We start from the raw sequence: 26,683 nt of genomic DNA on the forward strand, positions 1-26,683 counted from the left end.
GACGCATTCTGCAAAAGGGTCGTCTACCAGATAAGAGTCCCTGGTGGCTGTGGCTGCACATGTTCAACTCCAATCCTTGGCTGCTTTAAAAGCTACCGAGCTGTAACGCTGCTGCAATGAAAAGCTATCAACAGCTCAAATGAATAAAAAGGAGGTCAGATGCGCTCCTGGACCACACTTTTTAAAAAAATATATTTAAAAGATCTGCTGAAGGCTTAAAATAGCCACCATAAACACATTTCCAACCCTCCCCCGTTTTTTTTGTGGTACTATCCCTTGCAAGTTTCTTGCGGCTGATTGGCGTCACAGTACAATTTTGGAATGCGCCCTGCTGAAAGGTTTCTTCCTACGCAGGGTCATGTTCTTCGGAACCATCAACTTGGGTCCGTGCCAGTGCACTTCTTTCCACACCTCCGATGGAGAAAGCTGATTATGTTTTAGTTGGGGGGTGGGGGGGGGGGTTAGAGAATCCTCTCACAGGTCTCATTCCATAAATTCCGATTCCGGTGATATGTTGGAAAACTTGAGGCACTGCCTCACTTCTCGTTTTAGGGTTGCCTGAGCTACTCCCCCCCCAAAAAGTTTCCCTCCAGCCAATCACGGGGCACACGTAGACAAAATACCATCCGCACTCAGATTCACACCAAGGGACAATTTGGAGTGTTCAATCCTCCTGCCTTACATGTTTTTGGAATATGGGAGGAAACCCGGAGTACCTGGAGAAAAGCCACTCAGGCACGTGGAGAACATGCAAACTCCACACAGGGAGGCCGGAACTGGAATCGAACCCGTTACCTGTGCACTGCGAAGTCGACGCGTTAACCACTTGAGCACTTGGCCGCCCCAGTGTGCGCGTTACGGAGTATATTACTGGATGCCGACTTCTTCTCAAAGTGAAGCTGCTGCGGCTGTATGACGCTTATCACGGTGAGATGTTCGCACTGCCATGCGACACATCCAGTGATGGAAACACACACCGGATCGAGGCCTACCTTCCCCGGACCAATCTGAACTGTACCAGTTGTCGGAAACTTTTGTTTTCTTTACTCCTCCTCAACTCCACCCCTCATCCACCAAGCCCTGCGTCCTGTGGAAATGCTGCCACTGCCAGATCGTTATCAGCACGCCCATCCCTCGCTGTTTGCTTTTGTTTTATTTTACAGAGCAAGCAGTGACTAAGCCAGGATGAGGGGCCGTGCATGCGTGACTTGCCTATTGGGCACCGCGGCCCTGATGCGAAACCGCTGTCGCTGTGGTCCAGGAGCTCCCCCCGCCCCCTTTTTTTTTTTTTTTTCTCCACGCTTTTGGAATACGACTGCGGATGAAACAAACGCAAGTCTGTGCCCGAGGCGTCAACTTAGTGCACTCATTTTTAGTTTGCAGATGTTTGCACTTGTGGTGTTCCGACAATGTCACAACAAGTCATCGTAAAAGTGAGACATTAAATATGAACGCGAGCTGCCGACAGATGGAAACAAGACACAGTTCAACGTGTTCCAGCGTACATTCGGGACCATTGGCGCTTTCAATGCAGTATCGTGATGACTACTGGAAAGTATGTTGAATAAGGATAATTAAATGCTCATTTGGCGCCCCGGTAGTCCAGTGGTTAGCACGTGGGCTTCACAGTGCAGAGGTACCGGGTTCGATTCCAGCTCCTGCCTCCCTGTGTGGAGTTTGCATGTTCTCCCCGGGCCTGCGTGGGTTTTCTCCAGGTGCTCCGGTTTCCTCCCACATTCCAAAAATATGCGTGGCAGGCTGATTGAACACTCTAAATTGTCCCTAGGTGTGAGTGTGAGTGCGAATGGTTGTTCGTCTCTGTGTGCCCTGCGATTGGTTGGCAACCGATTCAGGGTGTCCCCCGCCTACTGCCCGGAGACAGCTGGGATAGGCTCCAGCACCCCCCGCGACCCTAGTGAGGATCAAGCGGTTAGGAAGATGAATGGATGAATGAAATGCTCATTTGTGGGTGGATGCATCTCAAGAAAGGGTTTCGTTCAGATGAGACAGTAGACTACATTTCCCAAAAAGCATTGCAACCTAGAGTTATGATTATTACAAAAAGGACCGACTGATAAAACTGGTGTCGGGGATTTTTTTTTTTTAACTTCCCTGCTCACTTTTCGGGCAGGTTGCAGTCCTCCAAAAAAGTGATTGCGGGGACCCGAGGACACTGAATGTGTTATTTTTGTTGCCTTGCGTCTTTGACAGTTTCTCAGATGAGCCACCACAAGAATGTTGGTGTCCTCCTTTTGACAACCGGCAACGTTGATGGCGATAAGTGTGATTTTTCAGAAAAACAGGAGACACGAAATTTGTGTTGGAAACCCAATCTGGCAAGATGCGAGGCTTTTTCGCTTGCCAATCATCGCTTTCCCGATGAGACACCTTTAATGTGTGAATGTGATTTGGCTTCATTTGTTTTTTAAACTGTAAAAGATCACATCTGATCTTTTCCGAAATCTCCATCAGTGCTTTAAAAACATTTTTCCTAAATGGCGAGGCACCAAATCTTAGAACTGTGAGCCAGATGTACGAATCACTAGGTCACCGTGCTGCTTGGGCTGATATCGTGACACTTAAATCCAAAGAAACGTATCATTACCTTGAAGTTCTCAACGTGTTTCTGTGTGTGGGGGTGTGCGCGAATGTTCCAATAACACACGCGCATGCACACATTCTAACCTTGACCCTAAAACACCTTAACCTTTGACCTAGAGCTGAAAAAAAAATCAAAAATGCAATTTTAGCCCAGAAAGAGGTGATGTTATGCACAAACTCACTCACACTCACACACTCAACGGGGTCAACGGTCAAATTGGCTCATTAGGTGTCAGCCGGCCGTAGGGGGGAAAAAAAAACCTATTACAATATTTATGAGTCATTTTCAAATGGTGCCAAGTGCACAAACATTGAGATGAATTTGTTTTGTTTGGGGAGTTGGAGGGGCGGGGGTGTCTTGAGATGACATCAAGCTGATTACTTGATTACTCTTGAATCCGTTTAGAAAGATAACTTTTGACTTTTATTTATGTACGGTGAAGTTTGCCATTGTCCTCATTTGAGCCCACTCTCTTTGGGTAGCTAAGACTGAACATATTTCCCCCCAAAAAATGTTGGGGTTTTTTTGGATTCAAGTAGATGCTCAATAAAGTTGAGGGTGTTAATTGGCGTATAGCATATACAACTGATGTAAATTTAGCTACGATGCTAATTAGCAACAACAAGCACTCATGTTTAAAAATAATATATATTTAAAAAGCTCCTTTTCCCATCTCTGATATGGAGATTATTTTATCTATCCAGTTTCTGATCCGTTTATCCTCAACAAGGATCTTGTGGGGTGTTGGAGCCTTTCCCAGCCGTCTTCGGGCATTAGGTGGGGGACACCCACAACCGCTTGCAGAGACGAACAATCATCCGCGCCGACACTCACTTCGAGGGACAATTGAGAGTGTTCAAACAGCTTGCCGTGCCTGTTTTTGGAATGTGGGAGGGAACCGGAGTACCCGGAGAAAACCCACACAGGCACTGGGAGAACATGCAAACTCCACTCAGAAAGATCCAACCCACGACATTTGAACTATGAGGTCGACGCGCTCACCACTGGACCACCGGGCCACCCCGGGCATTATTTTCTTGATGTTAAAAATCCAATTTCTGGCCCCTCTACAAGTAGACAAAGACGTGGAAAGAAGTAATCACTTGAAGGTCTCGACTCGTCACCGTTGACATCATGAAATCTCACATTCCTTGAATTACAGTATATTGCGCGCTTATCAACAGGGGGCCCTTAACATTGGATGGCAGACGTGCGGGCTTTGAGTCACACAATAGCGGCCGAGGTCACTCGGAGAGCCCACTTAAGCAAAAGTCTTAGCGAGCTGACAAGGCAACAAAACAGCGCTGTCGAGTGCTTGTCCATCAGTTGAACCCAACACTACTTCACTGTCTCCTGCACAATCAGCGCAGTGTGGAGTGATCCGAGCAACAGCCGCCAGCAACCAATCCAGTCCCCCCCCCTCCCGACTGCATTTTTGGCCATTGGAGCCACTCAGCAATGGATGATGCACACGAGGTGTGCGAGGTGAAGTCCGGAATGTCGAAGGCGGGTTCTGTCATTGCGGATAGAAGCTGTCACCGTCGCAATCGTGTGAGATTTGAAAAAGATGCTCTCGGGTGCTTACATGAAGTGCTCTCAGTTTGCACAGTCACGCTCGGATCAAGAGAAAATGACCTTTTTTTTTTTCATGATGGTGTCGAAAAAGCAATCGAGATGGACAATGTCGAACATTGGATGACTATAACGATAATCCGGGCGAGACTGTTGTTCATTGTCAGGATTGTTGTCGTCAAGGTTGCATTCGGTCACAGTTCATTCCAAAAATGCTCCTTCATCCACAAATTAAAAAAAGCTCTATCATGAAAATAAATCCAATGACAAAGACTGTTCTTATTTATAGCCTCTTTTTTTTCTTCTTTTTTTTTTCTTTCAAAGAGTCTTTCTGAAGCCTCGCAACTCCAAAGACTTGCCGGGGCTTTGTTCCGCTCTTTTTTTTTCTTTTGGTTTCAAGAGTGAAATCATCACCAGAGACATCTGGTGCCAAGGAACATCGCGTGGGTGCCAGCTCATTGCATCAAATGGCGGTAGCGACAAACCCAAACAGGACTGTGCAGCTCTTCTCGCCGCTGTTTATGCTTTCCAGGCCCTCAAATCTTTTTGTTTTGGCTCCTCGGTTCCAGCTACGCTGATCCACGATATACTTGCAAGGAAATGGACAACAGCTCTCTCCCTTAAGGTGCAATATAAGCTAGCGCGGAACAAAAAATTTAATTCTTTTCCAGGAGAGCGAGTGAGTGGTTTCTGAAAGGCTTCCCGCACAGGATGCATTTTTGGCCAAAGTCGACTTGATTGTTAAGACCGCATTTGTATCATTCAGCCCCAGAAAATAACAATTTACATTGTGGTCAAACGGATGTGAAGGTTCATCAATGCTATTGCTTTTAATGATGAAAAGAAAAGACAGTCAGTGACCTATTGACAGAAATGTAAGCCTTCATACTGTGAAAATCTAAAAGTACTCCGAAAGTACTGACATACTGAATCATTCATACTATTTTTTTTAGTGGGATTTTAATTCAGAAACAAAAGAGTTTTGATGGGTCCAGTCGCACCACAAATAGTCAAAACTAAATATTACAACAGCCGCTTTTGAAGATCCAATGTGAATTTCGTTGTTGGTATTTGTTTCTTTTTAAGAAGAAAAGGACTTTTCAGATGTTCAAGGCGTCACGAAAGCAAAAAAAAAATACTGTTGGGCATAATACTGCATATCTCTTCACAAAAGGCAATCAATAGTCAACTGTTGATGACTAAAAAAATGTAAAAAATTTTTTGTGATGGAAAAAAGAGTTGATTCTATGTTTATTCAGTTAAATCATCATTATTATTATTATTTTTTTTTTTAGCTGGCTATCATTGAAAGAGTTAAAAGGTTCAAGCTAAGAACCCAGCTTGCTTTTAATCATAATTTGGGGTATATACATATATGAATACAGGCAATTATAAACTTGTTTTTTATTACTTGTTACATTTAACTTTCTCTCCGATGCCAGTGTGGAAAAAAAAAAGCACACTTGAAAGAAAGCATGCAGACCTTTGCCAAGGCCAAACAACCACATGATAGATTAACACCACAAATGAACGTTCCTCTACACATTTTCTCATTTAACTTTACACTTAATAATTCCTAAATCTCTACCTAAATATAATTACAACTTCTTTTGGACACCGTTGCTTGTGTCTTTTTTTTTTTGTGCATAACCCTGCCAACTCTGTTAAAAAAAAAAAGAGAGAAAGAAAAATGAAGCTGTGTTGCAAACATCACCTCCTTAATAACGGCGACACCACGGGACAGTGATGAGCAGACGTCGCCGTCGAATGAGACAAGCGATGATGAGCGAGATAAATGGTGTCATGAGAGAAGTGAGTCACTTCCCCGTTCTGTCACATTCGCTGGCATCTGACCGAGTGGGAAAGGCGAGACATTTCGCCCCAGGCGTGGGAGGCAGGGGAGAGGATTTACACCAGCAAAACCGCAGCTGTAATAACCCTGAGATGGTCCAAAACCTCAAATAGTCCCCGCTACTTAGAAGTGTGAGCTGGAATTGGACTGATCTTCATCACTTGAGAGGATTTTAAAAAAAGAAAGAAAAAAGTGACTCTTTGTCATAAATCATAACAGTCCTGTTGTTCTGGAATCAAACGAAGGCTGGGGTGTTTTGTTTTATGGAGGAGGGCTTGGAGGGCCGGCTGGACTCGTGATGCTTGACTCTTCGGTCCCCCAGCTGTGTCCACACCCGCCGCATCTTGTGTGAAGCAAACGCCTTCGCCGCGGGCCTACAGAACAACCAAGCGTCTTTGTCTTCTGCGAGCTGAGCGCTAACGCACAGTCAGTCAGTCAGTCAGTCAGTCAGTCAGTCAGTCAGTCAGTCAGTCAGTCAGTCAGTCAGTCAGTCCGTCCGTCCGTCCGTCCGTCCGTCCGTCCGTCCGTCTGCCTGTCTAAGTAAGGCGTTTTTAGCCGAAAAAAAATCCGACCATTTTTTTCAGCTAAAAACGCCTTAATATAAATGTTCGGGTTTTTTTCGTCGAAAATCCCTTTACTATACATGGTCACTTTTTTCGGCTCAAAACGCCTTACAATAAATGGTGTTTTTTTTCGGCAAAAATCGCCTTACTATACATGGTCGTTTTTTTCGGCTCAAAACGCCTTCCTATACATGGTCGTTTTTTTTCCTCTTGATTGATTACACACAGGTGAAAAATGCCTTTAAATACAATGTCATTTTTTTGGCTAAAAACGGCTTACAATTCATGGTGGTTTTTTTCGTCAAAAATCGCCTTACTATACATGGTCGTTTTTTTCGGCTAAAAACGCCTTACTATATACATGGTCGGGTGTTTTTTTTCGGCAAAAATCGCCTTACTATACATGGTCGTTTTTTTTCGGCTAAAAACGCCTTACTATATACATGGTCGGGTGTTTTTTTTCGGCAAAAATCGCCTTACTATACATGGTCGTTTTTTTCGGCTAAAAACGCCTTACTATACATGGTCGGGTGTTTTTTTTTCGTCAAAAATCGCCTTACTATCCATGGTCGTTTTTTTCGTCAAAAATCGCCTTACTATACATGGTCGTTTTTTTCGGCTAAAAACACCTTACTATACATGGTCGGGTGTTTTTTTCGGCTCAAAACGCCTTACAATAAATGGTGTTTTTTTTCGTCAAAAATCGCCTTACTATACATGGTCGTTTTCTTCGTCAAAAATCGCCTTACTATACATGGTCGTTTTTTTCGGCTCAAAACGCCTTCCTATACATGGTCGTTTTTTTCGGCTAAAAACGGGTTACTATACATGGTCATTTTTTTTCCTCGCATACAGACATCCTGAGGTTGCTGGTTCAAATCTGGCTCGAAGAATTGACGACACCGAGGGGAAGTTCTCATTCTTGCTTCTGCACTCACTTTATAAGGCCTTTAGGCACTTCTAAAACTTGGTACTTGTACCCTTCGATAGCTCAGCTGGTAGAGCGGAGGACTGTAGTGGCGCGTACAGACATCCTTAGGTCGCTGGTTCAAGTCCGGCTCGAAGGATTGATTACACACAGGTGAAAAACGCCTTTAAATACAATGTCATATTTTTGGCTAAAAACGGCTTACATGGTGGTTTTTTTCGTCAAAAATCGCCTTACTATACATGGTCGGGTGTTTTTTTTTCGTCAAAAATCGCCTTACTATCCATGGTCGTTTTTTTCGGCTAAAAACGGCTTACAATACATGGTGGTTTTTTTCGTCAAAAATCGCCTTCCTATACATGGTCGTTTTCTTCATCAAAAATCGCCTTACTATACATGGTCGTTTTTTTCGGCTCAAAACGCCTTCCTATACATGGTCGTTTTTTTTCGGCTAAAAACGGGTTACTATACATGGTCATTTTTTTTCCTCGCATACAGACATCCTGAGGTTGCTGGTTCAAATCTGGCTCGAAGAATTGACGACACCGAGGGGAAGTTCTCATTCTTGCTTCTGCACTCACTTTATAAGGCCTTTAGGCACTTCTAAAACTTGGTCCTTGTACCCTTCGATAGCTCAGCTGGTAGAGCGGAGGACTGTAGTGGTGCATACAGACATCCTTAGGTCGCCGGTTCAAGTCCGGCTCGAAGGATTGATTACACACAGGTGAAAAATGCCTTTAAATACAATGTCATTTTTTTGGCTAAAAACGGCTTACAATACATGGTGGTTTTTTTCGTCAAAAATCGCCTTACTATACATGGTCGTTTTTTTCGGCTAAAAACGCCTTACTATATACATGGTCGGGTGTTTTTTTTCGGCAAAAATCGCCTTACTATACATGGTCGTTTTTTTCGGCTAAAAACGCCTTACTATACATGGTCGGGTGTTTTTTTTTCGTCAAAAATCGCCTTACTATCCATGGTCGTTTTTTTCGTCAAAAATCGCCTTACTATACATGGTCGTTTTTTTCGGCTAAAAACACCTTACTATACATGGTCGGGTGTTTTTTTCGGCTCAAAACGCCTTACAATAAATGGTGTTTTTTTTTCGTCAAAAATCGCCTTACTATACATGGTCGTTTTTTTCGGCTCAAAACGCCTTCCTATACATGGTCGTTTTTTTCGGCTAAAAACGGGTTACTATACATGGTCATTTTTTTTCCTCGCATACAGACATCCTGAGGTTGCTGGTTCAAATCTGGCTCGAAGAATTGACGACACCGAGGGGAAGTTCTCATTCTTGCTTCTGCACTCACTTTATAAGGCCTTTAGGCACTTCTAAAACTTGGTACTTGTACCCTTCGATAGCTCAGCTGATAGAGCGGAGGACTGTAGTGGCGCATACAGACATCCTTAGGTCGCTGGTTCAAGTCCGGCTCGAAGGATTGATTACACACAGGTGAAAAACGCCTTTAAATACAATGTCATATTTTTGGCTAAAAACGGCTTACATGGTGGTTTTTTTCGTCAAAAATCGCCTTACTATACATGGTCGGGTGTTTTTTTTTCGTCAAAAATCGCCTTACTATCCATGGTCGTTTTTTTCGGCTAAAAACGGCTTACAATACATGGTGGTTTTTTTCGTCAAAAATCGCCTTCCTATACATGGTCGTTTTCTTCATCAAAAATCGCCTTACTATACATGGTCGGGTGTTTTTTTCGGCTCAAAACGCCTTACAATAAATGGTGTTTTTTTTTCGTCAAAAATCGCCTTACTATACAAGGTCGTTTTCTTCGTCAAAAATCGCCTTACTATACATGGTCGTTTTTTTCGGCTCAAAACGCCTTCCTATACATGGTCGTTTTTTTCGGCTAAAAACGGGTTACTATACATGGTCATTTTTTTTCCTCGCATACAGACATCCTGAGGTTGCTGGTTCAAATCTGGCTCGAAGAATTGACGACACCGAGGGGAAGTTCTCATTCTTGCTTCTGCACTCACTTTATAAGGCCTTTAGGCACTTCTAAAACTTGGTACTTGTACCCTTCGATAGCTCAGCTGATAGAGCGGAGGACTGTAGTGGCGCATACAGACATCCTTAGGTCGCTGGTTCAAGTCTGGCTCGAAGGATTGATTACACACAGGTGAAAAACGCCTTTAAATACAATGTCATTTTTTTGGCTAAAAACGGCTTACAATACATGGTGGTTTTTTTCGTCAAAAATCGCCTTACTATACATGGTCGTTTTTTTCGGCTAAAAACGCCTTACTATATACATGGTCGGGTGTTTTTTTCGGCAAAAATCGCCTTACTATACATGGTCGTTTTTTTCGGCTAAAAACGCCTTACTATACATGGTCGGGTGTTTTTTTTTCGTCAAAAATCGCCTTACTATCCATGGTCGTTTTTTTCGTCAAAAATCGCCTTACTATACATGGTCGTTTTTTTCGGCTAAAAACGCCTTACTATATACATGGTCGGGTGTTTTTTTTCGGCAAAAATCGCCTTACTATACATGGTCGCTTTTTTCGGCTAAAAACGCCTTACTATACATGGTCGGGTGTTTTTTTTTCGTCAAAAATCGCCTTACTATCCATGGTGGTTTTTTTCGTCAAAAATCGCCTTACTATACATGGTCGTTTTTTTCGGCTAAAAACGCCTTACTATATACATGGTCGGGTGTTTTTTTTCGGCAAAAATCGCCTTACTATACATGGTCGTTTTTTTCGGCTAAAAACGCCTTACTATACATGGTCGGGTGTTTTTTTTTCGTCAAAAATCGCCTTACTATCCATGGTCGTTTTTTTCGTCAAAAATCGCCTTACTATACATGGTCGTTTTTTTCGGCTAAAAACACCTTACTATACATGGTCGGGTGTTTTTTTCGGCTCAAAACGCCTTACAATAAATGGTGTTTTTTTTCGTCAAAAATCGCCTTACTATACATGGTCGTTTTCTTCGTCAAAAATCGCCTTACTATACATGGTCGTTTTTTTCGGCTCAAAACGCCTTCCTATACATGGTCGTTTTTTTCGGCTAAAAACGGGTTACTATACATGGTCATTTTTTTTCCTCGCATACAGACATACTGAGGTTGCTGGTTCAAATCTGGCTCGAAGAATTGACGACACCGAGGGGAAGTTCTCATTCTTGCTTCTGCACTCACTTTATAAGGCCTTTAGGCACTTCTAAAACTTGGTACTTGTACCCTTCGATAGCTCAGCTGGTAGAGCGGAGGACTGTAGTGGCGCATACAGACATCCTTAGGTCGCTGGTTCAAGTCCGGCTCGAAGGATTGATTACACACAGGTGAAAAACGCCTTTAAATACAATGTCATTTTTTTGGCTAAAAACGGCTTACAACACATGGTGGTTTTTTTCGTCAAAAATCGCCTTACTATACATGGTCGGGTGTTTTTTTTCGTCAAAAATCGCCTTACTATCCATGGTCGTTTTTTTCGGCTAAAAACGGCTTACAATACATGGTGGTTTTTTTCGTCAAAAATCGCCTTCCTATACATGGTCGTTTTCTTCGTCAAAAATCGCCTTACTATACATGGTCGTTTTTTTCGGCTCAAAACGCCTTCCTATACATGGTCGTTTTTTTCGGCTAAAAACGGGTTACTATACATGGTCATTTTTTTTCCTCGCATACAGACATACTGAGGTTGCTGGTTCAAATCTGGCTCGAAGAATTGACGACACCGAGGGGAAGTTCTCATTCTTGCTTCTGCACTCACTTTATAAGGCCTTTAGGCACTTCTAAAACTTGGTACTTGTACCCTTCGATAGCTCAGCTGGTAGAGCGGAGGACTGTAGTGGCGCATACAGACATCCTTAGGTCGCTGGTTCAAGTCCGGCTCGAAGGATTGATTACACACAGGTGAAAAACGCCTTTAAAAACAATGTCATTTTTTTGGCTAAAAACGGCTTACAACACATGGTGGTTTTTTTCGTCAAAAATCGCCTTACTATACATGGTCGGGTGTTTTTTTTCGTCAAAAATCGCCTTACTATCCATGGTCGTTTTTTTTCGGCTAAAAACGGCTTACAATACATGGTGGTTTTTTTCGTCAAAAATCGCCTTCCTATACATGGTCGTTTTCTTCGTCAAAAATCGCCTTACTATACATGGTCGTTTTTTTCGGCTCAAAACGCCTTCCTATACATGGTCGTTTTTTTCGGCTAAAAACGGGTTACTATACATGGTCATTTTTTTTCGTCGCATACAGACATCCTGAGGTTGCTGGTTCAAATCTGGCTCGAAGAATTGACGACACCGAGGGGAAGTTCTCATTCTTGCTTCTGCACTCACTTTATAAAGCCTTTAGGCACTTCTAAAACTTGGTACTTGTACCCTTCGATAGCTCAGCTGGTAGAGCGGAGGACTGTAGTGGCGCATACAGACATCCTTAGGTTGCTGGTTCAAGTCCGGCTCGAAGGATGGATTACACACAGGTGAAAAACGCCTTTAAATACAATGTCATTTTTTTGGCTAAAAACGGCTTACAATACATGGTGGTTTTTTTCGTCAAAAATCGCCTTACTATACATGGTCGTTTTCTTCGTCAAAAATCGCCTTACTATACATGGTCGGGTGTTTTTTTTCGTCAAAAATCACCTTACTATCCATGGTCGTTTTTTCGGCTAAAAACGGCTTACAATACATGGTGGTTTTTTTCGTCAAAAATCGCCTTACTATACATGGTCGTTTTTTTCGGCTCAAAACGCCTTACAATAAATGGTGGGTTTTTTTCGTCAAAAAACGCCTTACTATACATGGTCGTTTTTTTCGGCTAAAAACGGCTTACAATACATGGTGGTTTTTTTCGTCAAAAATCGCCTTACTATACATGGTCGTTTTTTTCGGCTAAAAACACCTTACTATACATGGTCGGGTGTTTTTTTCGGCTAAAAACGCCTTACTATACATGGTCGTTTTTTTCATCTAAAAACGCCTTACATGGTCGTTTTTTTCGGCTCAAAACGCCTTACTATACATAGTCGTTTTTTTCATCTAAAAACGCCTTACATGGTCGTTTTTTTCGGCTCAAAACGCCTTACAATAAATGATGTTTTTTTTTCGTCAAAAATCGCCTTACTATACATGGTCGTTTTTTTCGGCTAAAAACGGCTTACAATACATGGTGGTTTTTTTCGTCAAAAATCGCCTTACTATACATGGTCGTTTTTTTCGGCTAAAAACACCTTACTATACATGGTCGGGTGTTTTTTTCGGCTAAAAACGCCTTACTATACATGGTCATTTTTTTTCGTCGCATACAGACATCCTGAGGTTGCTGGTTCAAATCTGGCTCGAAGAATTGACGACACCGAGGGGAAGTTCTCATTCTTGCTTCTGCACTCACTTTATAAAGCCTTTAGGCACTTCTAAAACTTGGTACTTGTACCCTTCGATAGCTCAGCTGGTAGAGCGGTGGACTGTAGTGGCGCATACGGACATCCTTAGGTCGCTGGTTCAAGTCCGGCTCGAAGGATTGATTACACACAGGTGAAAAACGCCTTTAAATACGATGTCATTTTTTTGGCTAAAAACGGCTTACAATACATGGTGGTTTTTTTCGTCAAAAATCGCCTTACTATACATGGTCGTTTTCTTCGTCAAAAATCGCCTTACTATACATGGTCGGGTGTTTTTTTTCGTCAAAAATCGCCTTACTATCCATGGTCGTTTTTTTCGGCTAAAAACGGCTTACAATACATGGTGTTTTTTTTCGTCAAAAATCGCCTTACTATACATGGTCGTTTTTTTCGGGTAAAAACGCCTTACTATACATGGTCGGGTGTTTTTTTTCGTCAAAAATCGCCTTACTATACATGGTCGTTTTTTTCGGCTAAAAACACCTTACTATACATGGTCGGGTGTTTTTTTCGGCTAAAAACGCCTTACATGGTCGTTTTTTTCGGCTCAAAACGCCTTACTATACATAGTCGTTTTTTTCATCTAAAAACGCCTTACATGGTCGTTTTTTTCGGCTCAAAACGCCTTACAATAAATGGTGGGTTTTTTTCGTCAAAAAACGCCTTACTATACATGGTCGTTTTTTTCGGCTAAAAACGGCTTACAATACATGGTGGTTTTTTTCGTCAAAAATCGCCTTACTATACATGGTCGTTTTTTTCGGCTAAAAACACCTTACTATACATGGTCGGGTGTTTTTTTCGGCTAAAAACGCCTTACTATACATGGTCGTTTTTTTCATCTAAAAACGCCTTACATGGTCGTTTTTTTCGGCTCAAAACGCCTTACTATACATAGTCGTTTTTTTCATCTAAAAACGCCTTACATGGTCGTTTTTTTCGGCTCAAAACGCCTTACAATAAATGGTGTTTTTTTTTCCGTCAAAAATCGCCTTACTATACATGGTCGTTTTTTTCGGCTAAAAACGGCTTACAATACGTGGTGGTTTTTTTCGTCAAAAATCGCCTTACTATACATGGTCGTTTTTTTCGGCTAAAAACACCTTACTATACATGGTCGGGTGTTTTTTTCGGCTAAAAACGCCTTACTATACATGGTCATTTTTTTTCGTCGCATACAGACATCCTGAGGTTGCTGGTTCAAATCTGGCTCGAAGAATTGACGACACCGAGGGGAAGTTCTCATTCTTGCTTCTGCACTCACTTTATAAAGCCTTTAGGCACTTCTAAAACTTGGTACTTGTACCCTTCGATAGCTCAGCTGATAGAGCGGAGGACTGTAGTGGCGCATACAGACATCCTTAGGTCGCTGGTTCAAGTCCGGCTCGAAGGATTGATTACACACAGGTGAAAAATCCCTTTAAATACAATGTCATTTTTTTGGCTAAAAACGGCTTACAATACATGGTGGTTTTTTTCGTCAAAAATCGCCTTACTATACATGGTCGTTTTTTTCGGCTAAAAACGCCTTACTATACATGGTGGGGTGTTTTTTTTTCGTCAAAAATCGCCTTACTATCCATGGTCGTTTTTTTCGGATAAAAACGGCTTACAATACATGGTGGTTTTTTTCGTCAAAAATCGCCGTACTATACATGGTCGTTTTCTTCGTCAAAAATCGCCTTACTATACATGGTCGTTTTTTTCGGCTCAAAACGGCTTACAATACATGGTGTTTCTTTTCGTCAAAAATCGCCTTACTATACATGGTCGTTTTTTTTTTCGGCTAAAAACGGCTTACTATACATGGTCACTTTTTTCGGCTCAAAACGCCTTACTATACATAGTCGTTTTTTTCATCTAAAAACGCTTTACATGGTCATTTTTTTCGGCTCAAAACGCCTTACAATAAATGGTGGTTTTTTTCGTCAAAAATCGCCTTACTATACATGGTCGTTTTTTTCGGCTCAAAACGCCTTACTATACATAGTCGTTTTTTTCATCTAAAAACGCCTTACATGGTCGTTTTTTTCGGCTCAAAACGCCTTACAATAAATGGTGTTTTTTTTCGTCAAAAATCGCCTTACTATACATGGTCGTTTTTTTCGGCTAAAAACGCCTTACTATACATGGTCGGGTGTTTTTTTTCGTCAAAAATCGCCTTACTATACATAGTCGTTTTTTTCATCTAAAAACGCCTTACATGGTCGTTTTTTCGGCTAAAAACGGCTTACAATACATGGTGGTTTTTTTTCGTCAAAAATCGCCTTACTATCCATGGTCGTTTTTTTCGGATAAAAACGGCTTACAATACATGGTGGTTTTTTTCGTCAAAAATCGCCGTACTATACATGGTCGTTTTCTTCGTCAAAAATCGCCTTACTATACATGGTCACTTTTTTCGGCTCAAAACGCCTTACTATACATAGTCGTTTTTTTCATCTAAAAACGCTTTACATGGTCATTTTTTTCGGCTCAAAACGCCTTACAATAAATGGTGGTTTTTTTCGTCAAAAATCGCCTTACTATACATGGTCGTTTTTTTCGGCTCAAAACGCCTTACTATACATAGTCGTTTTTTTCATCTAAAAACGCCTTACATGGTCGTTTTTTTCGGCTCAAAACGCCTTACAATAAATGGTGTTTTTTTTCGTCAAAAATCGCCTTACTATACATGGTCGTTTTTTTCGGCTAAAAACGCCTTACTATACATGGTCGGGTGTTTTTTTTCGTCAAAAATCGCCTTACTATACATAGTCGTTTTTTTCATCTAAAAACGCCTTACATGGTCGTTTTTTCGGCTAAAAACGGCTTACAATACATGGTGGTTTTTTTTCGTCAAAAATCGCCTTACTATACATGGTCGTTTTTTTTCGGCTAAAAACGCCTTACTATACATGGTCATTTTCTTTCGTCGCATACAGACATCCTGAGGTCGCTGGTTCAAATCTGGCCCGAAGAATTGACGACACAGAGGGGAAGTTCTCATTCTTGCGCTTCTGCACTCATTTTATAAAGCCTTTAAGCACTTCTAAAACTACTGTTACTGTTACTTAATATATCTGGTTGTTGAAACGGCTTACTGTTTATGGTCCTTTTTTTCAGTTAAAAACGCCTTTCTATACATGGTCGTTTTTTTCGGCTAAAAACGCCTTACTATACATGGTCGTTTTTTTTTTCGTTTAAAAACGCCTTAATAAAAATGACCAATTTTGCTGACTGGGTTTTAACAGTGGATAAGTGGACATCAAACGTGGCCTAATCATCCCATCACATTTGCTCAGACGTCATCCCCATTTGGTCTGTGTGTTTTATTATCTCTCAGCATGCACATGCCATTTCTGGTTGAACAAGATTCTGATTGTTATTGTGGTCGTAGCTGTGTAGAACTTCGCTGCCTCTTCATGGGGAGTGTTATATTAGAAACAGCTCTCAGCATGACGCCGTGCGGTTTTGCGCCGCTGCAAATCGAATGATAACACGTTTGACTGTTGAGAACATCATGTTCACATTGAAGAGGTGGGGGTGGGGTGGTGCGGGCTCAGCTCCCAAACCATGAAAGATGACAAGTGATCAATCCTACCTTCACAAATTAAATGCCACAGATGATAATTTAATGGCCCACAAACCAACTGCAACTCACAAAATTTGAATTTCAGAGAAAAGTTTATTTCAGTAGTACAATGCGAAAAGTGGAACTCATACTATCGCACGCAGCCATTGTGCAAAGCAACATGTGCGAATGCTTTTACAAAAGGCCGATTCCCATATTTTTGGTTCAAGATTGTTCTCAAGTCTTGAAATGCTGAACGGTTTCCCGTGCTGCTTCGTTTTTGGGCCCGACGTTATTTCGAAGCTCTGATTTGCCTTTCCAGGTTGGTGTATTTCACATACGTGGTCCTGATCCTGCCACGTTTGCGCGCAAGTCACAGCAAAACGGTGGCTTTGCCCCTTCACCGTATTTGACAGCACACTTTCAACGTCTTTGTCAAAAATGTAAACAACGTCTGTTGGCGAACGGTGCGAAATGACGTCTGAATCCAATCTGTCCTCGGGCAGGCATCTAGTGGGGTATATTTCACGACTCCAAAGATTAAGAAGTTGAGGGATCAGCCCGGCTAAAAGTGTGAAAAACACAAATAAACGCTCGGGTCCGCCTTGCTGTCACCTTTTTCCTTCTGAGCGGCGAGGCTGCAGTGCATAAACATTGCAAAAGAAAAGAGTGGGCTCATATGGTTTCACTTTGAGGAATATACTTTCCTTCGTCCACTCTCGAAGAGCTCATGTTTCCATCCGTGTAGGTGTGGTTTTCTATTTGGGTCACAACGAAGACCGGAATTCCCAAAGTATCCGTGCGAGGGAGGCTTTTTTTTTTTTTTTTTTTTAAATGAAGTGCTCCATGATGGAAATGGGGCCGTGTTATTTTTATATGAAGGCAAAGATGTCGCTGCTTGATGTCGAGGTGGACTTGTTCCTCTGGGAGACAGCTGGGGCACGTCTGCTGAACAATCCGATGCTGAAACCGAAACTCTCCCTGGTCAGGATGTCGGACAAAATAGTGTGCACAAATATGCTCATGTGGAGGGCAGAGGTGAAGCACGCAGAGATTTCGTCTGCGACTCGAGGCAAACGGTTTTATGGCCTTCGTAGCTCTCGGGCCTTTATCCAGTCACGGGGGAACGGCACTTTAGTTTAATCCTAGGAGGCGTATGGTGTCAAAGACCAACCAAATTCAAAAGAGCTACAATTCTTCTTTGAAGTCGGAAGACGTACGATTTCTGAGGTAGAACCAAATTTCAGCTCGCTAACATATAACGTGGAGACGCGCTAGTGACTGAAACGCTGACGGCGCTCTAACCCTTCAAACAATGGTTATTTGAACACAAATGGTGGCGCAGAACACATGGACGGACAATAAAGCTATACTCACGAGATTATATTCTTTGTCCTTTATTTCATTGAGGAAAGATCATTTGCAAGTTGATCGTTTTGAGTCACAAGCGTGGTCACAGAAAAAAATTGATGTCGAGGCAAGTCAAGGCATTGTTCATTGGGGAATGTCGATATTTTATGATGCTTTAACCAGCATTGTTGTCCTCATTTAAATCAATTCTCTCTCGGCATGATGTCAGTTTACTTGAGCATTGGTGCATCATGTCAGTCACTTTCCATCGGAACAAAAGCTCGAAGAAGAACAGTGGTTTGCTAGCTTGATCCCACAGACAAAAAAAAAAAAAAAGTTTATTCAGTTTCCTGATGACTCATCTGAACCTCACCTTGCTGGAATGCTTATCAACAACAGATGTTCACTTCCGAGCCAGCTCGTTGTCGTGGCACAACAGTAAAACATTTGCGTTGATCCTGTTGACCCTCCCTGAAAGAATCAAATCAGTTTCTGGTGACATGATTGTTGGAGATTTAGCATGAATATAAATATTCTCTCTAATTCTCACTTGCATTTTAATTTAACGTGCCAGGATGAAAAAAAAAATAAGATCACATTTTTGGAACCTGAAGCCGTCGTACTTGCTGTCAAATAAATGCGCAACGTTGAACCCACACGTCGTACTGCGTCTGGCCACCAGTGTGGATTAGGTCAGGTCTCTGGCTCTCATCAGCACACCTCGGACATGCCGGGACATTTATTCCATCTCATTTTATTTACGTAAATGTGAATCATTCAGAAAAAGTGTTCAACAGTCGGGCAATCGCTCATTTTCGAAAGGATTGTTAAAAGCCGACAAAAGCAAACGTCCTTGAATCAGTTCTTTACAAAACGCCAGTTAAAAATATGAACTCGTGGAGCGCAACAAGCGATGAGGACGCAGTTAAAGTGAATTGACCATCATTTTTATTCTTTATTCTTTGTTTTTTTTTTACATTATCCCCAACTCTCATTTATTGCGCAATAATCACATTTTAATGTGTATTTGTAACATATTTAGATGCAATTTTAATGCTTCATAAAACATTTTGTCTGGAATTTGGGGGAGCTTGGAACGGATTAAGGCATTTACATGGAAAACGTGTCTCTACTTACATTTTCAAGTTAAGAAATTTCTTCCAGAACATATTCATTTCGTACGTAGAGGTACCACTGTCATACCGGTTAGATGCCGAAAGTGACGAATGGACTGAACATACCCGATCAGAGCGCACCCTGCATGCACTCTGTTCATGAGGCATCTTCGTAAGCAACAGAGCGAACCTCGACTGACGGCTAACAAAACGCCTGATCGTCTTTCTTTGATGACGCTTCACTTCAAACGCACGCGACGTTTGAGGGCATTTTTGAAGTGGGTAGCCGACAGCTGGCATGCTCCGGCAAATCGCGAGCGTGCAGATGGCGGAGCTGTCTTACTGGAATCACACTCGGGCTCAACACCCGTCTACGATTACACTTGTCAGTGTGCTGGCGTGCTTGATCGGCGCTTACTAAATATGCATTTCATTGTCTTTGGCTGGTTCCTCCGTGACGCTTATGAAGACGTCAACTGACAACAGAATTGATAATTAGGCTATTAGAGGTCTGGTAACGTACATCCGCTCATGTGGGACATAACAGGTGCGGCTTTGACTGTGTGGCAGACACGTTCGACACTTGGTCCCAACACTTGAAGCATTTTTTTTCCCGCTAGAAGTGACTTTTGAGATCGCTGCACTGGATAAAAAGGGTAACACAACCTCTGCATATCTTCCTGCCAGGAGCGTGCATGCATGGCTGGGGTGGCGCTGATGGTGGGGGTTGCCCCTATGGCACCTTGGATTGCACTGATGACCTCATACCAGAGGGATACGCAGTTCTCACGGGGGAGCTGAGATTCAAGCACCACACATGATGATGATGATGGTGTTGATGTTGTCATTGGTCAGCCATTGGTGCCTCGCGAGGTACCAGCGGGACTCGTGCCGGGTGTGGGACCTGGGAGGGGTGGGCAAGTCCCTGACGGGGGCCAGCTGCCCAGGAAGGATTGGTGGGATGCCTCCTCACGCGGCGGGACCTCGTGAGGCACCAGTTTGAGTCGTACCAGGTGTGGGACCCGGGAGGCGGGCGGGGGGCAAGTACCTGACGTGGGCCGATTGCCCAGGAGGAGGAGGATGTTGTGATTGGATAACACAAGTCACCAGCAGCAGGTTACTGGAATCCATCCATCCAGTTCCCACACCCGCTTATCCTGAACAGGGTCGCGGGGGTTGCTCGAGGCTGTCCCAGCTGATTTTGTGCTGAAAGGTGGACTGGTCATCACCCAGGGCACATAGAGAGTTCGGCGAGTGCACCACAACACCATCGGCAGACTGTTCCTGGAATCCTCATGAGAAAATGAAAAAAAATGCTTGTGTTCAATCTAGTGTCTGTTTCTCATTTCAAGAACAGTCACTCCGCCACAGACCATTGACAAGTTCCGTCTGGAGAAGTAAAAACATTCTCCTCTCGTATGATCTTGATATGATTCACAGCTCCGTATCCAGCGGATATGTGCGAGCGAAAGCTTCGGCGGTGAGTATTGGCCTCAGAGCGCTTTGTTGTGGTGGGAAGCGACGCTGCTATCTGGCCAGCAATCTCTGTCGCATGGATTTCGGTTCACAGGAAAGTCAACACGGGGAGCTTTCACCAGAAACCTCCTGAACGAGGTGCTACCATCTACCACCGCTTCCTTCTGGATGCTTCGCCGGCAGATGCATTCTTTCTCTAACGTTGGACAAGGAGGGTGACTTAACCCTTATTGATGGCCGTGTTTGCAACAATGCCTCGCATCATGACATCATGGAACGCGATTGAGAATTAATGTTCCAAATATTGACTCCATTCCTTTCAATGATTGAACTGCAGTGTGTCTTGCCCAATCGTACCGCTACCCTTTTTCTGGCGAACAGCTAACACGACAGTACAGTGCCGGAAAGTATACAGTATATACAGCACAGAAATGAAGTTGCGACCCAAAATGGGTTTGTTTCCTGGAACTTGGAATTCAAGTGGAAAAAATATGACTGACCCTAATACATACACTGACCTGAATGTAAGTCTAAATTGTTGTTGGTCCCGCTACGTGCCGTGAGATTGACTGGCAGCCATTGCTGGGTCTAGTCCATATTTTGCATTCTGAATTGGCTACAAATCCCCGCGGCCGAGAACATGAGAAGCAGCATTAAAATGCCTTTCAATGGATGGAAAACCCCGATGAAGAGTAAGTAAGGTATGGCCCATTACCAAACAGTTCCACTTCTGTCACAAAAAAAAGGGAACTTAACTGTTATCTTGGTGGAAATTTGTAAGTTTGACACCCACCATGAAGAGCAGACATTGTAGACTAAAGCGACTGCTATGCCGCACACAATTACCGTATTTTCTGCACTATAAGGCACTTTGGATGATAAGACGCAGCTTCACCGAATGGTACTGTTTTAGTACTGTTTTCATTTATTGGGTGCACCGCATTATAAGGAGCATAGAATAGAAGCTACAATAGCGGCTGCAGTTGCGCTATACATCCACTCGGCGGAGCTACACCAAAGAGAATACAGTACAATAAAGCTTTATTTATATTGAGCCTTCACAACCGCTGCAACTGTCACAAAGCTATGAAAACTGGTCACAAACGTGGACAGGAAACATAAATACAAATGGCATTACAAAACAATAAATAAAAGACAACAATTATGAAGGCAATTGATTCAACAAACCCCGTGGGCTCACATTCACAGGCGGCTAAATATCCTTAGAAGTCTTGCTTGTCTCCTTCTTCCTTCGTTCAGTCAGGAGTGAACTACGCTTTTGGTATTATCTTTGTGTCATTATGGCTGAGTGTGTGTTGGCGAATGCACATGAATTAGTGTCTGGGAGAACCCTTTGAGGATACAATTGGTTCCTGCTAATAATCATAGGAACACTAACATGGAAAAACTCAATGGGAAATATAGTGTGTGACACCATATATAAGGCGCATCAGATTATAGGGTTAGGTTTTTGGGAAAATTGAATGCTTTTAGGTGCGCCCTGTAGTGCGGAAAATACGGTACTCTGGGTAGGTGACTTCCACATGGGAGCGGCTAAGGCAGGATAAGAATATGGATTGTTTTGGCGACGGACCTTCTGGCAACAAAAGGCCATTGACCTGATCTTTCTGACTCACCAGAAACAAAAAAAATGTGCCTAGCAGGTAAGATGCTTTCAAGCAGCCAGACACAAGGCAGTGGAAAGTCTACCAGGAATCAGACAAGCAATGTTCCGATTGCCAGGCATCCACTCATAATAAGGTCCAGAATCGAGTCAAAGTCCGAGCCTCTGTTTTATAAAGACGTAACTTGTCCTGACAGGCTCTCGTAAAGATTGGATGTGTATATCCAGACCAGATTAGAAACAGAATCTGCATCATCCTCGGTCTCCCTTGCAAGCATTAGAAAGATCGACCCCCAGTAGCCCATATGAAGACGATGACGCCTCTCTGGCTCCCCCCCCCCCCCCCCCTCAAACCCTCCCCCCCTCTCTGGGGCCATCACGTTGCTTTTCACTGCAGGGCTGCCCTTGCAACCACAAGGTTCGCCGCTACGAACTTTGTGGCCTGTGGGGTTAGAGGTTGAGAGCCTCGAGGCTGGGCCGCAGCCTCGGCAGCTGACAGTTATGCTTGAAGATCATACTCTGCGAGTTGATTTGCGAGGTTTACATCCAGCACAGGCGGGATTGTCAAACAAAGCTGTTTATAGCCTGAGTGTTTACCTACTATGTCCTGCATTGAGGAAAAAATAGATTTGACTGCCTATGATGCTAAAATTGCGGCACGTTTGAGGTCAGGTAAGCTTCAGTCTCAACGTGACAGCAAAATCGGTTCCAAATCAGGGCCTGCATCTTGAGACTTTTTTTGTCTGTAGGGAAGAGCTCATTACGACAGCAACAGCAAAGTGGCACATTGAAAATCTTTTTTTTTTTTTTTTGAAGAGCGCTCTCATAGGGCCTGCTGACCCCCGGGCTAGAGTAAACATTCCATTTGGCCTTCATGACTCGCCAGTAATTACCCAGACTGCCCCAGGGCCTGACTCACTGACTGCCTAGCCAGCCAACTGGCTTGTTTCTTTCTTTCTTTTTTTTTTTTTTTCCTAACTAACAGACACATGAGCATCCACTACAAAGAATATACATGCATTTTTTTCGCAAAAGTTTTTTACAGGTTAATGAATCAAATGAAAGGCTCCTTAAGTCACCCTCATAAAACTCCCTAGTAGGGAGTTTCTTCCCAAAGCGAATCGGCTTCATGTGCTTGTTCTGGATTAACCATCCTTAAGGTTTAAAATGAAATGCAACCAAGTGAACCATTGCACACGCACGGACGCACACACACACACACACACACACACACACACACACACACACACACACAAAGACAGACACAGAAGACTGATTGTCCCCCTGTCCGGCTCCACTCACTCATTATCTGTGGAACTGCATGTCTGGGAACTTTAGCTCAGTGGCCGAGCCAGGTCTCCACATTGCAGACAAAAACATTTGAGCTGTGAAGATTAACATTTAAGGCTTGAAAGATATACCGATTAATACCCCAAAAATAGTGTTTGGCTTTCAGATTTTTAAGTGATAAAACCTCATTGAAAAAGTATTGGATAAAAAAACAAAATATTCAGTCCTCCCCACTCTTAACATTTAGGGCAAGGCTCGTTGGTTATTTGGTGATCTTACATGTGAATCATTTAAAATCATCAAAAAGAAAAAAAAAATCTGGTCGACTTCATTGATAATAATGCCGAGTTGACATCGTTTTATGATACAATTGTGGGACTGCAGTTGGGAAAAAAAAGTCATTTTTTTTGCCGGGCTTTTGAGTCTGGGCTTTTCCACGGAATTTTCACTTGAACCGAAATGAAGCCGTCATCTAAAATAATACAAATGCGGGACCAAAAGATCCTCTGTTGCTATACAGGCAAATATTGATAATATTAAAAACAATGGTGCTGCATTTTTTTGTATGACGTTTGTGTTCAAAGTGGCATCTAAAGGCAACTAAATTGAACATGAGTCATGTCCAAAAACCAATATGAACTTAAAGACACTCAGAGGAAAAATGCTCTGAAACCACACGAAACAAAGTCTTAATATGATGAAAATAAAGTTGGAATTTTCAAGTAAATGCAACAATGGGAACGGATTAATCTCTCCAGCCTCCAAGCCAAATACCATTTTCTTTCACATCTTGCAACCAGGCCGCTTTGCAGCCCATAAGTCGTCAATGATGGATGTGCGTTTCCCAGAGAGCCCGCACGCTTGTTCACATAAAACCATAAATCACCACTAATTAGCTGCGACTAGACGCGGACAAGTCAAACGTATGCAATTGCGCTGTTGCCCTGAATTCCATGAGTGGTTTATTAATAAAGTGAGTGTTTGTCAGCCTTCAGTCATTTGTGCTGCCTGGGAGATGATCTAGGGCGGGGTGGGCGGGAGCATATTTAAGAAAAATATTCGGATAAAAGTGAATGAAACAATGCTGTTCAAGCAAAACATTACTGCGGTAAAAAACGGTATTACATTAACCCTTTCATGCAGCCAGTAACCTGATAACATGATTTGTTTACATTTGTGAAAGAATAAAAAAATACATAATTTAAAAAATTGTATTTGTGTGTACATATATATATATTTATTCATTCATCTTCCGTACCGCTTGATCCTCACTAGGGTCGCGGGGGGTGCTGGAGCCAGCCGTCTCCGGGCAGTAGGCGGGGGACACCCTGTATCGGTTGCCAGCCAATCGCAGGGCACACATAGACGAACAACCATCCACGCTCACACTCACACCGAGGGACAATTTAGAGTGTTCAATCAGCCTGCCATGCAAAAATATTCATCCATTCATTCATTCATTCATCTTCCGAGCCGCTTGATCCCCACTAGGGTCCCAGCTGTCTCCGGGCAGTAGGCGGGGGACACCCTGAATCGGTTGCCAGCCATATACAATTTTTATTTTTTATTCTCTCACAAGTGTAAACAAATGTAACCATACTCGAACCACGCTAGAAACAAACAAAAAAAATACATGTTGTGAAATTAGGAAGGGAGCAAGTCCCAAATGTACTCCAATACAGTCGTCATATTTTAAGCGCAAATGAATTTCTAAATTCTCATAGGAACCTAAACACAACGTTTTCGGACAAAAATATATATATTAATATTAATATATTTTAAAAGTGTTAGTGAATGAATATCAAAATGAAATTAAGCATATATTACAGCAGCACCTAAAAAATAATAAAGTAATTTATAACAATGAGGAATAGTAAAAGTTGAATATTACAAGAAAAAAAATCTTTAAAAAAATACAAATTCAAAAAAGAATCTCAAATTAAATATGTCAAAATGCCAATTCTTGAATTCATTTTGGATTTTTTTTTTATTGACTGCTTTCTCTTAAGATTCATAACATTATACTTCCATTTTTTTCTTTTCAGTGTCAAACTAATACTGCTCTGCCGTGCTTTTATCTTGTGTAAAAAAAATTTAATGGATTACCCAAGCACTTTTTAAATTGCCGTTGTGTATAAAACGTGCTAAACAAATACACTCATGTCGCATGGGGCGGAAATTGGCACTGTGAATGTAGTCAGCGTGCACACAAAGCCTTCTCTGAATGCGTGTTTACACTGGCGGTCACACGTCTCAATCTGGGCAGAAGAAAAGTGCGATCACCTTCCAGACAGATTAACCCTCACATTTATGTTAGCAGCCATCATCCTGCACAGGAAATTCCTGTTGCCTGTTACGTAGGTTGAAGCAGTTTTTTTTCCTTCTTGTATTGGCAAAATAGCAATTCTGCTGATTTAGCTCAGTTGTGATTAAACCTGATCTTTTTTTTTAAATTATTATTATTTATTTGTTACGTTGGCATCAGTGTCTGCACCAGTGCTCATGCTAGTAAAGGTGTGCTAGCTGGTCCACTGATATTATTGATCGCTACTTGCTAGCTTTCTGCCTGACAACCCAGTTTGCTGTTAACTCTTTTTGGACGCTGTTATTTTCACTTTATTAAGTCCCACCAGTAGACTGCATCAAACTGACCTCAGTAAGGCGGTACATTTTGTTTCATACATACACACAATTATCTGTGTATCCATATGTTGCAGAAGTGTAAAGGTTTTCTCTCAAGGGCTTTGGCTCTCGTTGCTCGGACCTTATAAGGAGGCTCGCTGATCAACCGAGTGCGACATTTGATCCACACAGACAAATGGAGAGAGCACTTAGGGTGGAAACAGTGGGCAGGCAGGCGGTCTGGTCGCGAGGGAGGGTGCTGGGTGGTGGTGGGTTCTCGCTACCACGGTTAACCATCCTGGAGATATCGCTCACAGGTCTCCAGGCGCTTTTCCAATCATTTAAATGTGTGGAAGAGTTCAAAACGGCTTTTTGTCACGCAGCGCTAATATTCACTGAAACTAAATCTGGGTCGCTAACGTGCAAGATCAGCACACTTTCCCCTACACCCCGCCCCGGGCTGGTGATACACTGAAATTTGACATTCCGCAGAGAAAAGTGGCAGGTGTTCCCCGTCTTCGCGGCAACATGTCATATCACAAAGATAAAAGCGACAAAAAAAAACCCAAAAAAGAAGCTCATTCCTCCAAAAGCTGTTGACAGCAGAAGTGACGGGAAAACAGCTGGGCCGAGACTCTCTTTCGTCCATCACTCAAAGGGTTGAGTCAACAACATGACACGGACACTCCCAAAGGCTGTCGAGCACCAGTGGTGGAAAGTAACCAAATACAAATATTGCACTTAAAGACCCT

At 42.6% G+C, this 26,683-nt stretch overlaps 8 non-coding genes across 8 annotated transcripts; all 8 read left to right on the top strand.

Moving 5' to 3' along the window:
* Window positions 1-7,569: 7,569 nt before the first annotated feature.
* On the top strand, window positions 7,570-7,656 carry trnay-gua (transfer RNA tyrosine (anticodon GUA)). Its single transcript is given in 2 exon segments — window positions 7,570-7,606; window positions 7,621-7,656. It is a non-coding gene; the product is annotated as a tRNA-Tyr (tRNA).
* Window positions 7,657-8,140: 484 nt separating this feature from the next.
* Window positions 8,141-8,227, top strand: trnay-gua (transfer RNA tyrosine (anticodon GUA)). The gene is given in 2 exon segments: window positions 8,141-8,177; window positions 8,192-8,227. It is a non-coding gene; the product is annotated as a tRNA-Tyr (tRNA).
* Window positions 8,228-8,875: 648 nt separating this feature from the next.
* trnay-gua (transfer RNA tyrosine (anticodon GUA)) lies at window positions 8,876-8,962 on the top strand. The gene is given in 2 exon segments: window positions 8,876-8,912; window positions 8,927-8,962. It is a non-coding gene; the product is annotated as a tRNA-Tyr (tRNA).
* A 1,765-nt stretch (window positions 8,963-10,727) lies between these two features.
* trnay-gua (transfer RNA tyrosine (anticodon GUA)) lies at window positions 10,728-10,814 on the top strand. The gene is given in 2 exon segments: window positions 10,728-10,764; window positions 10,779-10,814. It is a non-coding gene; the product is annotated as a tRNA-Tyr (tRNA).
* A 487-nt stretch (window positions 10,815-11,301) lies between these two features.
* trnay-gua (transfer RNA tyrosine (anticodon GUA)) lies at window positions 11,302-11,388 on the top strand. Its single transcript is given in 2 exon segments — window positions 11,302-11,338; window positions 11,353-11,388. It is a non-coding gene; the product is annotated as a tRNA-Tyr (tRNA).
* A 488-nt stretch (window positions 11,389-11,876) lies between these two features.
* Window positions 11,877-11,963, top strand: trnay-gua (transfer RNA tyrosine (anticodon GUA)). The gene is given in 2 exon segments: window positions 11,877-11,913; window positions 11,928-11,963. It is a non-coding gene; the product is annotated as a tRNA-Tyr (tRNA).
* Window positions 11,964-12,930: 967 nt separating this feature from the next.
* trnay-gua (transfer RNA tyrosine (anticodon GUA)) lies at window positions 12,931-13,017 on the top strand. The gene is given in 2 exon segments: window positions 12,931-12,967; window positions 12,982-13,017. It is a non-coding gene; the product is annotated as a tRNA-Tyr (tRNA).
* Window positions 13,018-14,207: 1,190 nt separating this feature from the next.
* On the top strand, window positions 14,208-14,294 carry trnay-gua (transfer RNA tyrosine (anticodon GUA)). The gene is given in 2 exon segments: window positions 14,208-14,244; window positions 14,259-14,294. It is a non-coding gene; the product is annotated as a tRNA-Tyr (tRNA).
* Window positions 14,295-26,683: the final 12,389 nt, after the last annotated feature.

The sequence above is a fragment of the Hippocampus zosterae genome, chromosome 3 (assembly GCF_025434085.1).
Source record: "Hippocampus zosterae strain Florida chromosome 3, ASM2543408v3, whole genome shotgun sequence".
NCBI lineage: Eukaryota > Metazoa > Chordata > Actinopteri > Syngnathiformes > Syngnathidae > Hippocampus > Hippocampus zosterae.